This window comes from Crinia signifera, chromosome 3, assembly GCF_055691185.1.
Source record: "Crinia signifera chromosome 3, ASM5569118v1, whole genome shotgun sequence".
NCBI lineage: Eukaryota > Metazoa > Chordata > Amphibia > Anura > Myobatrachidae > Crinia > Crinia signifera.
The window spans coordinates 143,374,683-143,387,560 of NC_139219.1; positions in this window are offsets into that span (position 1 = coordinate 143,374,683).

Below are 12,878 nucleotides of genomic sequence, written 5' to 3' on the forward strand. Positions count from 1 at the left end.
GTTTCCTGCACATCATTACTATGAAGTGATCAGGAGAGCAATCATGGGGCGAGGTGGCCCTGGTTATAAAGAGAATGTGTGGCCAAATCCAGTTTCTTGCTGTGTTCTATAAATGTGTGTGTGTGCGTGTGTGTATAATTGTGCAATGAGCACCAAAAAGTCTAGTTACAGTTCTGCAGATTTCATTACTTGCAATCTGCAGCCGCAACTTATGGCTGTTTCTTGCTGATTTCTCCTCTCAGCCTATAGAGGAGTAAGCAGAAATCAAGCTACCATAATTGGGCTTGTAATGAGAAGAGCACATGTCTACTGAATCTTCCCTTTAGACTTTTCTATACTATGTGCGTGTGTGTGTGTGTGTATGTATATATATATATATATATATATATATATATATATATATATATATATATATATATATATGTCGTTTGGCCGGCACTCACATACTGGTACTGAAGAACTGCTGGGGTGACAATCCCATAGTGGGCCACAGGCGCAGTCCAATATATAGAATCCAATATAAAGGAGTCTGTGCCATGCTGCCTGGTTAAACAGTTATATTACTTGCTGCAAGACTGGTGAGTGACTCCTTTATATTGGATTATATATAATGAAATCACACCGACGAAACGCGTTGGACAACCTAACCACCTCCTACCATCTTGAGTTAAGCACTTTTTCACTAAATATTTATATTTATATGCATTATTTATAGATAGAAAGTCCTCCTATTTTTATCTTTATATACATATTTTTTACAACTTTTTGTCCTATCCTCCTTGTAATATTTTTTGTATTTTTTGTATTTTTATGTCCTTTTTACCTATGTCCTTATAAATGTTATCACCAAAATAAATACAATTTTATTTATACTGCAGTCTTATCCGCACAGTAATTAGTCGCCGCTATCTTTAACCATATATATATATATATATATATATATATATATATATATATATATATATATATATATATATATATATAATGTATACTGTATTGCTTTCCAGTGTTATCTCAACTGTGTACCTTTACAGCAGTGTTAGTACGGGTACAACACTGCAATTTCGCTGCATCGACAGTTTGGAGATTTTAAGTAAAACAAGACATTGGTTCCCCCAGCTCACTGAATGGTATTAGTAACCAATCTTGAACACTACATGATAATAGAATTCAGAGATATTGGTTACATATACCTGCGCAGGTGTATGATATGCCCCCAAGCCACTTCAAGGCTTCTCTGTATATTTGGGGTCCCTAGCGCTATATCTAGGTGCAGGGTGCAGTACCCCAAAAAACTAGCATAAGATAGAAAGCCCAGTGCGGCACACCAGTGAAAAACTATAGTGTTAATAAATATTAGTGGTAAGAAGCCGAAAAAAAAGAGATGTAATTAAAAGGTACTTGTTTCATAGCACGGCGCCCATCTCGTTGATTGTATGCCTTATCAACGCGATGGACCCGATTTTGTGTCAATCACCAGCTAATTTGTCGGTGAAAGACAAAATCGGGTTGATCGCGTCCATCGTGGCCCCTAATAGGGGGCCGTGATGCGACCGACGCGATCAACCCGATTTTCCCATAGGGAATAATGTTAATTTTTTTTAAAAGTGAAAATCGGGTTGATTGCGGCTGTCGCGGCCCATTATAATGGGCCGCGATGCGATCAACCCGATTTTACATAGGTGACAATATGCCCCATTTCACATTGAATATGGTTAAAAATTATGTTTAATGCCCCCCCCCATTGCTAACGCCACCCCACTATTGACCCCAACCCGAAGCGTGGTCGAGCGCAGCGAGCCCGCGAGGGGTGGTGGTAAGCGTCCTCCGACCTTTTCATACCCCTATTATCCACGTCGGCGTGGACAGTGGCGGAACTTGTGGGTTGTGGGCCCAGGTGCAAATATATAATCTGGGCCCCCTCCTCCACCCCAACCCAGATTCACAATAACTCATTGATGGTTTTATGCAGCAGTGGGCCCCTTAGTTGTCAGGGGCCCCGGTGCAATGCACCTGCTGCACCAATGGTAGTTCTGCCTCTGGGCGTGGAGTTGATTTTATATAGTGTGGCGAGCGCAGCGAGCCACCGAGCCCGAAGCGTGGCAAGCGCACGTGGATACCTGTGAATCCCGCAAGGGGACGCGGATACCTGTGAATGTATCCACGTCCCCTCGCGGGGCTCTCTGCGCTCGCCACGCTTCGGGCTCGGTGGCTCGCTGCGCTCGTTACACTATATAAAATCAACTCCACGCCGACGTGGATAGTAGGGGTATAAAAAGGTCAGAGGACGCGTACCGCCGCCGCTCGCCACGCTTCGGGTTGGCGTCAATAGTGGGGTGGCGTTAACAATGGGGGGGGGGCATTTGAAACATGAGGGGGGGGTTTAGTATTAAAATGGGTTTTTTTTTGGGCTTTTTACATTGAAATCAATGTAAAATCGGGTCTCAGGGACCATTTTACATTGATTCCAATGTAAAAATCGGGTCGATCGCGTCGCATGCGATTTGGTTGGCATGCGATGCGATCGACCCGATTTTTCCGACCCGATGCATACAATCAAAATCGGTGGCGCCGTTCTAGGAAACAAGTACCAATTAAAATATTAAAGAAATAGTGTTTGTGAGGAGAATAAAAAAAGTGATAATAGAATGTAAGGGTGTGCCGCACTAGATCCACCCAGCCCAACCAGTCGAGGGGCACCCCACACCACCATACACCCTAAATTGGGTCTACGATTAACCGGGGACCCCCAATATACAGAGAAGCCTTGACGTGGCTTGGGGGCATATAATACACCTGCGCAGGTATATGTAACCAATATCACTGAATTCTATTATCATGTAGTGATAAGATTGGTTACTAATACCACTCAGTGATGTCTTGTCTTGATGTCTTGTTTTACTTACTCAGTATTAACCCCTCCCTTGCATGCACCTGAGTGGTATTACTGAACACATTGAGCATCTACCACTATCCATATGTAGATTTGAGATTTTACCTACTGCAGTAAAGATTTTTCAATCTACATTCAATTGGGTACTGATTGCGTGCAGATTGGGGCCTTATTCTGGTTTACTCGCTCAGATGTGAATCCTTGCAAGTCACCCTAACCACGCCTCATGAATGGTTAGCCGACGCCACCCATTCGCAAGGCTTTCAAATGGATGTTTTACATGAACATGCATTCTCATGCCAGTAGGAACCTCCCTCATCTTTTGATGGTCGCCGACCATCGAATAATGGCAAAGGCACACGCATATGTAAGGGTGGCCCAGACCACCCTTACTTATGCATTTAGAATTGCAGGGAATTGGGCGGGCAGCTGACATCCGGTTATGTCAACTGTCCGCCCCCCTGCACGTGCATCACGGATGCATTAACATGTGTTCACCCAGCATTTTCATGGGAACGCCCATGAAACACTGGATGCTCACATAGAGTGTCTCTGGGTGGTGCACAAAAGAATTTAAACGTAAAACGTAGCTTTTAATTAATTCTCGTTAAAAAGATTTTGCGAAATATTTGACATAAAAAATACATAAAGTGACACAAGACGGGGAAATTTAAAAAGGATGTTATATCCTCACACAGTGAGTTCCCCCTGTATTGTCTTGCTATGACTCCGAGTGTATCATCATTCTATGACAATGTTGCAAAGTGATGCGCGGATGATACATACTGACTTGAACCTCCTCTGCATCGCGAATCCATATATAACATATTGCATATGCAATATAACTGTATATATGACAGCATTGCAAAGTGACACGTACTGATTTGAACCTCCTCTGCCTCACAAATCTATATTTGACCGCATTGATTTATGCTTTCCCTTGATGTATAAAATCAGGTTTTAAGGATGATGTCTGGTCGAAGAAGAAAACATCATTAAATCAATAATAGACAAACATTACAGAAATAGTCCTCTTTTAATAAAATTAAAGAGTACAAACCCCAGAATAAAGGAGGCTAATCAATCAATGAATATTGTGACTGTGCATAAGCACACAGGCGAATAAAGCTTTTGGTGTGTCAACACCCACACCCATTGTGACACCCCTCATGAATATGCATGAATCACACAGGTATAAAAATGGCTTCCAGCAGACTGTCAGGTTGGTCCTAAGGAAGCTCGTTTGCGAAGCGTATGCAGACCAGTACACCCGCAGTGTCTGTGTCCCCCTGTCCCCCTTCCCCCCTTGAATGCATTTCTGATTTATGTATTATTTAAACTGAGTGTTAAAAAACGGGCTCCAGTCGACACAGGGTCCGTGCCGTTAGAACAGTGGTGTGTATGGCGCTAACCACCGCTGATTCCTAACTCCAGGGCAGGCAGTGTATCGGAGGTGCCGTATCCTCGCACCCCGACCCCCGCCAATCAACTAGCAAATAACAGAGCCGGCAGTCACCCCTCTGAGCGGTCTGGTGACTCAGTGTCGGAAACCTCATCCGTACATTACACCTGACCGGCTCGAGGGAATACAATCACCTACAGTAGACACTGATTCCTACGTGAAAAATTACACAGTAACGTGACCTGTCCTCTGATGCTAAATTGATTAAAGAAATGTGTCCGTCCTACACTGTGGCCACTACATGAACTTCTATGCCTCCCCGCCGCATTTTACAAATAAGCATTATCACCAGTGAGGGTGATCTCTCCCTGTGTGTTACCTACAAGTAAAATTGCTTGTACAGGCAGAGACAATCATCTAGTAAAAGGCTACAATGGATACAATAGTGTTACAATTAACACTCCTCAGATTAAACTGAATTAGTGGGGAAGACAATACAGGGGGAACTCACTGTGTGAGGATATAACATCCTTTTTAAATTTCCCCGTCTTGTGTCACTTTATGTATTTTTTATGTCAAATATTTCGCAAAATCTTTTTAACGAGAATTAATTAAAAGCTACGTTTTACGTTTAAATTCTTTTGTGCACCACCCAGAGACACTCTTTTTCTCTTTTTTCGAAAATTGTCCATATACCGTGTCCGATGGTAGCACCCCCTCTTGAAAAACACTGAGTAAATAAAATATATTATCATTACCAGGAAATATTTAGAAACAGGGGTCCCCTTTGTGTGATAAAAACTCAGTACACCCTCCAGTGCGACTGGCACTATCCTTTTCTTTGTGGATGCTCACATATGCTAGTGGGCCAGCACGGCAGCCCACGCCCCTCTCAACCCCCCCGCTTGCAAGTCTGGGTGTGTGCCCGGTGAACAGACTTTTTCGCCGAGTTCACACGCACCCAGCGTATATACATGTGCAAAAATGGTGTTGCACATACGCAAAACATTGGTCCCCGTGCAAATGAGTGGCCGCCGCGAATGAACCAGAATAAGGGACTGTGTGTGTGTTTGTATGCTCCAAGCCTTCGTGTGACCATTGTGCAATTTTAAAGGAAATCATTTCACGATTGTCGAATGATCATGGTCATTCTGGTGTGTGCCCAGCCTTACTGTCATGTTCATCTTGTTTGTGTAAGGAGAAAGTTAAATATACATATGAATTAGGTCACCTGTATGAATGAAAAAGGTTAGCTAGATATGGCCTTTTTTCATTTTGCTTTGTTAGATAACAGGTTTTTGGAATTCCCCTCTGGAAATCCTGTCTTTGCCAAAGAGGTAGGCGTAAATTTATTGGTAATGGTTTTTTTTTGCTAAAGCAGAAAAATACTGTTGTTCTCATGTGATAAACAGTATATGTACTGTATCATACAGCAGGACATAAACATAAAAGCATTTTTACAATTCCATTTAATATTTACTAATACCAGATTTACCCAGAATTAGCTCTTAGGCTAAACTTTGTGACACTAATCACACTTCTTTGCCTTAAGACCAATACAATCTCAACAGACCTAAATACATTAAATGCAATTGCAATCTCTATTTTGGATTTACAGACCTGAACAAGATGAACAATCATCTTATACTGTAATTAAAAATATGACCTCTCTTTGGGTCAGATATATCAAGCTTTGAATAGTGATAAAATTGAGAGTGATAAACAGCCAGTCAGTCAGTTACTAACTGCCATGTTACAGACTGGGTTTAAAAAATGACAGATAGGAGCTGGCTGGTAGCACTCTACACTTTATCACTTTTCTAAGCTTGATACATCTGGCCCTTTATATATATATATATATATATATATATATATATATATATATATACATATATATATATATATATATATATGTATGTATATGGCTCTTTTAATAAAGAAAGATTATTCGAATGAAGTCTACGTTTTATTGACGAAAAACATCTGAATTACACTCCAGAATAATTGTGATTGTGATATCATTGTGATTGTACCACCTAGCAATTGCATACAATCTGAGCGCACTCTGAACAACCCCCCTTTTTTTCCCATACTATCTTGTGTCTCTTGCTAACAGGAGAGACGTTTCAGAGTTGCTGCTCTCAAAACATTAGGATTAGCGCAATACCCGGACCATTGCTATTTGTATATATATGCCTGGCTTGCTGTGGTGACACACTGATCTTTGTAGCTGTCTTGAAAATGGCCCTCCGGGGTTGAAACGTTGACCATGCCTGTCTACTATCCTTGAATAAAAAAGCATTGTACCTGCTGTGGTGGTGAGTGCCCTCTCTGGCCTAAAAACCGGACTATTTGCTATTATTGGAAAATCATCCTTTCCCTAGGGAAGCACCCCGTTTTTGCAATACTCCTGGATGTGAGTGCGGATTCCTGGACTATTATATATATATATATATATATATATATATATATATATATATATATATATATATATAGCAGCAATTGGATGTAGTGGCACTCCGTCTTATGGCTTAGGCAGCAATATTCAGCTAATCCCTGGTGCCCTCCATGTCAGCCAGCAGAACGCCAGCTAAATAGATAAGGGGATGGGGGGGGCGGCGGCACTCAGCAAATGAATAAGACCAGGACTCTGGTAGTAGTCACCAACGTTTCTGAGCCAGTGCGGCTCTTTTATCAAGGTGCAGAAGACAAAGAATTGTGATACATTCAAAGTTTAAATACCTTTCCAGCTCCCGCGCTGTCCACGCCGGCCGTCGGGTCTGCAGGCTCAATCAGATGGCGTCACTGCTGTCCAAACAGCCGGGTAGCAGCGGGGGAGGAGGGCGGGACATACACATTGCTGAAAATAAATTTAAATATGCATGAGAAAAAATACGTGAATACTCATTCAATGAAAAACGGTACATGACATATAAAAAGCGTTACCTATCATGTTAAAAATACTGTGTCATTATTTGCGCTAGCAGTGAATCAATAAGAGCATATAGTAATGCAAATACAAAAGTGCAACATTAAAACCACTTCAAAGGACTTCTAAAACGACAAGTGCAAGCAAGTGACATAGTGCTGAAATATAGACAAGGACAAGAATTCTGTGCACCCAGCATGCTGCCAATTGCTTGCTGCGTCAGGTATAATTTAATGAATATTTTTACCAACTACTATGGACGCAGTCCATTCTTTGATATGTGAATTAATTAAAATACAAAGCAATCGACACAACCTAACACTATGTATCACTCTGGGGACCTCATAGAGTTAACCCCCCTCTTTTGTTTTTGATACATGTATCTAGCAGTATGTTATTAACGTTGCAGGTGTTAGCTCTACATGTACTGACACCAAGGCAGATGGACTTTTGACCTACTCCTTAGAGGCCATCTTAAAGTACTATTTAATTCATAGAAAATAAGAATATCCTGCATGCTCATTGAGCCCTTTGGGGGCCAATGTTTCTAGACGGTAAATCCATCTGCTTTCAGCTTGGCAAAGTGCCAAACCCCGATCTCCCCCACGTTTTAGTATGGGAATTTGCTCAATGATCCGATATCGCAGAGACGATAGCGGATGTCTAGCTGTGGCAAAGTGGCGAGCCACAGGTTGCTCGCTCGTCCCTGTTTGGATGGCGCTTTTAATCGCAGACCTATGTGCTGCTGCTCTTTCTTTGAATGCCCGTGTGGTTTTGCCGACATAATGTCGACCACATGGGCAACTGATGAGGTATACAACGTGGTTTGATGAACAGGTCACTCTCTGTCTAATCTTGATGGGTTTTCCAGAGAATGGGTGATGGAATGTGTCTCCTGCAGTCATGAAGCTGCAGGTTGTGCAACCACTGCATTTGAAACAACCCACCCTCGGGACTCCCAAAAAGGTTGACATGGTTTGTGTTGATGTGACTACATCATTTTTCACCAAGTAATTCTTTAAATTTTTACCTCTAGTGTAGGCGCACATCAGTTGTTTATTATGTAATGATGGTAACAGGGGGTCTGTATTAACAATAGGCCACTGGGATTTGGCTACGCTGTTAATGGCGGGGCTGTAAGCATGAAATGAATTTACCCAGATGAATTTATCATCGGTTGTTTTGGCACGGGTTTGTTTAATTACCTCCTCTCTGGGTAACTGGCTAACCGCTTGTTTAGATTTTTCTAAAGCATCCCTATCGTACCCCCTGGCCGCAAATTTGTCCACCATGGAGGTTAATGATGACTCAAGTTCTACAGGGCTGCTTACGATGCGTCGCACCCGTAGCATTTGGGATTGCGGGAGTCCTTTTTTCAGGGGAATGGGATGGTGGCTGGTTGCCAACAACAGGTTGTTCCTGTCGGTAGCCTTACTATATAGGGAGGTGGAAATGACACCATCAGTTACTTGGATTTTCACATCCAGAAAGTTAACACTGTCCTGGCTAACCATATAGGTAAATTTCACAGGTGAGCTGGACACATTGTGGGCGGTAATCAATTCCTCAAACTTTTGTTTAGGGCCATCCCAGAAGATCAGCAGATCATCTATGTACCTAGTGTATAGGACAAGATGTCTGCTGACCTCTGGGTGGTTGAAGAATAACTGTTGTTCCACCTGGAACATGTAACTGCGACGGGGCCATATATATATATAAATGTAGGCAGGAGCACGGCACTCAGGACACTAAGGAAATAAATCAACACGTAGCCAAGCTAAGGTGATTGACGTTTCAGCCTTACGGCTTTTATCAAAACAACATGACAAATGGTGTTTACTCACCCCTATAAGTAGAGCAGAATCACTCGTTTGTGCAAGGACAGCGGCCATCTCTTTCCGCGCACAACAGGCGAGTTGGTATGACGTCACTGAGAGGGAGACTGTTGCCATGGTTCCTGGTCAATAGTGTAACGAACTGTGTATGACAATAAAGTTGTTTGAGAAAAAAATACCATCTCTTGTGTTAAAAAGCTTAATTGCTATAGTGTGGTAAAGTGCTAAAATATATATATAGTACAGACGATGGCGGCACTCAAAGGCTGGTGAAAAAACTCTGATTTTATAGAAGCATAAAAATGTGCAAACATTTTTGTGCCGCCATCATCTGCACTATCTTTGTCAATTTCTATTGGAAGGCACCGGAGCAAATAAACCTCTTTTTAAGGAGAGAGTCCTTTCCTTTCAAGGAGAGAGTCCGGTTCTCTCAAACGGATGTATATATATATATATATATATATATATATATATATATATCCAAGGAAGAAGAGACTTGTGCAAACAATAATCAAGTGTATTGAAAAAACATATGCATCTACGTTTCGGGGGATGCAATCCCCTTCATCAGGATACAGTAGTGTACAACTGAACTGTTTATATAGCATATCTTAACATGTGTGAAGGTCACCAGGTCCATTGCTTCGCGGCCTGCAGCCCCGTTGCGTCTGTGACATAGAAACATAGAAACATAGAATTTGACGGCAGATAAGAACCACTTGGCCCATCTAGTCTGCCCCTTTTTTAAACATGTTACCTCAAACCATATTTGATCCTTATTTTTTTGTAAGGATATCAATATGCCTATCCCAAGCATGTTTAAATTGTACTACTGTATTTGCCTCTACCACCTCTAATGGGAGGCTATTCCACTTATCTACTACTCTTTCTGTGAAGTAATTCTTCCTCAAATTTCCCCTGAATCTTCCTCCCTCTAGTTTCAGTGCATGTCCTCGTGTTCTGCTGCTCCTCTTCCTGTGAAGAATGTCTCCCACCTGTACCTTGTTAAAACCCTTGATATATTTGAAAGTTTCTATCATGTCCCCCCTTTCCCTTCTCTGCTCTAAAGTATACATATTAAGATCTTTTAGTCTTTCCTGGTACGTTTTGTGATGTAGGCCATGCACCATTTTAGTTGCCCTTCTTTGTACAGTCTCTAATGTATTTATATCCTTCTGGAGATATGGCCTCCAGAACTGAACACAATACTCTAGATGAGGTCGTACCAATGACCTATACAGTGGCATTATTACTTCTTTCTTTCTACTGCTGATACCTCTCCCTATGCAACCAAGCATCTGACTTGCCTTCTTCATTGCTTTGTTACATTGCCTACCTGCCTTTAAGTCCCCTGAAATAGTGACACCTAGATCCCTCTCTTCCTCAGTAGTTTCCATTATAGTGCCATTTATACTATATTTAGTCTTTGGATTTTTGCAACCCAAGTGCATGATTTTGCATTTTTTGGCATTAAACTGTAGTTGCCATGCTCTTGACCATTCCTCTAATCTACCTAGATCATCAATCATTTGTTTTACCCCTCCTGGTGTGTCTACCCTGTTGCATACCTTTGTGTCATCTGCAAAAAGGCACATTTTACCCTCAATTCCATTTGCAATATCACCAATAAAGATATTTAAAAGCACTGGTCCAAGTACAGATCCCTGGGGTACTCCACTTGTAACCTTTCCCTCCTTTGACTGTACTCCGTTTACTACAACTCTCTGTTTTCTGTCCTGCAACCATGCTCTTATCCATTCAACTATCTTAGAATCCAATCCCAAGCTTTCAAGTTTATTTAACAGTCTGCGATGTGGGACAGTGTCAAAAGCCTTACTAAAGTCTAGATAAGCTACATCTACAGCCCCACCTTGATCTATTACTTTAGTCACCCATTCAAAAAAGTCAATAAGATTTGTTTGACATGATCTTCCCCCAGTAAACCCATGCTGTTTTGGATCCTGTAAATTGATGGTTTTGAGATATTCTACAACTCTTTCTTTTAAGAGTGTTTCCATCAATTTCCCTACTACTGATGTAAGGCTCACTGGTCGATAGTTGCTTACCTCTTCTTTGCTTCCACTTTTGTGCAGTGGGACTACATTCGCTGTTTTCCAGTCCTCTGGGATCACTCCAGTAGCTAGTGACTGGTTGAATAATTCTGTTATTGGTTTTACCAGCTCCCCTTTAAGCTCTTTTAGTATCCTTGGATGTATCCCATCTGGCCCCATTGATTTATCCACTTTCAGTTTTGAGAGTTCTGTGAGGACTTTCTCCTCTGTAAATGTACTTGTTTCTCCCTCAGTTTTCTGACTATACTTGCAACTTAATTGTGGCCCCTTCCCCTCTCTTTCAGCAGTGAATACTGAGCAGAAATAATTATTAATATTATCTGCTATTACATTGTCCCCCTCAAGAAAACTTCCACTCTCTGTCTTTAGTCTTATTATTCCACTTTTTGTTTTTCTCCTTTCACTTATATACCTAAAAAAAAGTTTTCCCCCCTTTACCCACTGATTGGGCCATTTTCTCTTCAGCCTGTGCTTTTGCACATCTGATTACCTTCTTAGCCTCCTTCTGTCTAACAAGATACACCTCTTTGTCCTCATTCTTCTGCGTCTTCTTAGATTTCTTAAAGGCCAACTTTTTTGCTTTCACAATACTTGCTACTTCTTTTGCAAACCACAATGGCTTTCTTTTTCGTGTGTTTTTCCTAACTCTTTTGACACAAAGTTCTGTTGCTTTTAGAATTGCACTTTTTAATTTTTCCCACTTATCCTGCACTCCTTCCAAGTTCCTCCACTCTGCCAAAGAATCCCTTACAGAGTTTCCCATCTCTACAAAATCTGCCTTCCTAAAATCTAACACCATCTGACCGGTGCTGGACTTCCTCTTCCGGCTCACCTGACGTCGGCGCGCCTGGCGGTGTTGCCTTGGAAAACCCTGATACAGCAACAAATATAACAGTGAATATCACAGTGAAACAATCATGCGTACAATAAGAACCCGTGCCAACAGGTACTGGGTATAAAGTGCTATAGTGCATGTAAACATTCTGTTGCTGACATAAAGATTTAAAAGCATGTGCAACATCTGGACTAACTACCTTTAAAGCTGACAAATTAAATGAAAAATAATAAACAAAACACAGACTTAATTCCCTAGCACTGGTGGAATTTATATACAAATATATACCACATCTTATGGAAAAGCTATTAGACACAACCCATTCTCCTAATCCCTCCTCTCCTATGTGTAGCATTAAAGGTTGACCAAAAGTAACGATTTGTACCAGGGCTGGTTATAGAGAGTTAATCAACCCTAGTGTCTAATCTAGCCCCTGATTATTGTTTGCACAAGTCTCCAAGTGCCGCCTCTCTTCTTCCTTGGATACATGTTTGGACGTTGGTCCCTTAGGAAGGCACGGGAGCACCATACCCCTTTGGGGGGGGGGGGGGGACCGCTTTGGTGCCGGAGCCCACAAGACTGTATATATATATATATATATATATATATATATATTTAATTAATAAAAAAAAAAAAAGGAAACATTTGCTAGGTTTCAGGTATACATGTATGTATGTATTAATTTTTATCATCTGAATGCAATTTTAGATTAAAAGATGTGAGAAACTTGGGGCTAAATCTGTTAAAATTCTGACTTACACCATTTTCCTGGTGAAATTGCATCATGCTCAGGGCCAGCTCTACCTTTAGGGGCTCCAAAATCTGAAGGAGTATGTCACAAAATGATTGATGGCTTTGAGAGAGGCATCATTGTTGAACTTTATGCAAACGGCGGGTGTTGACCTTCTAAGA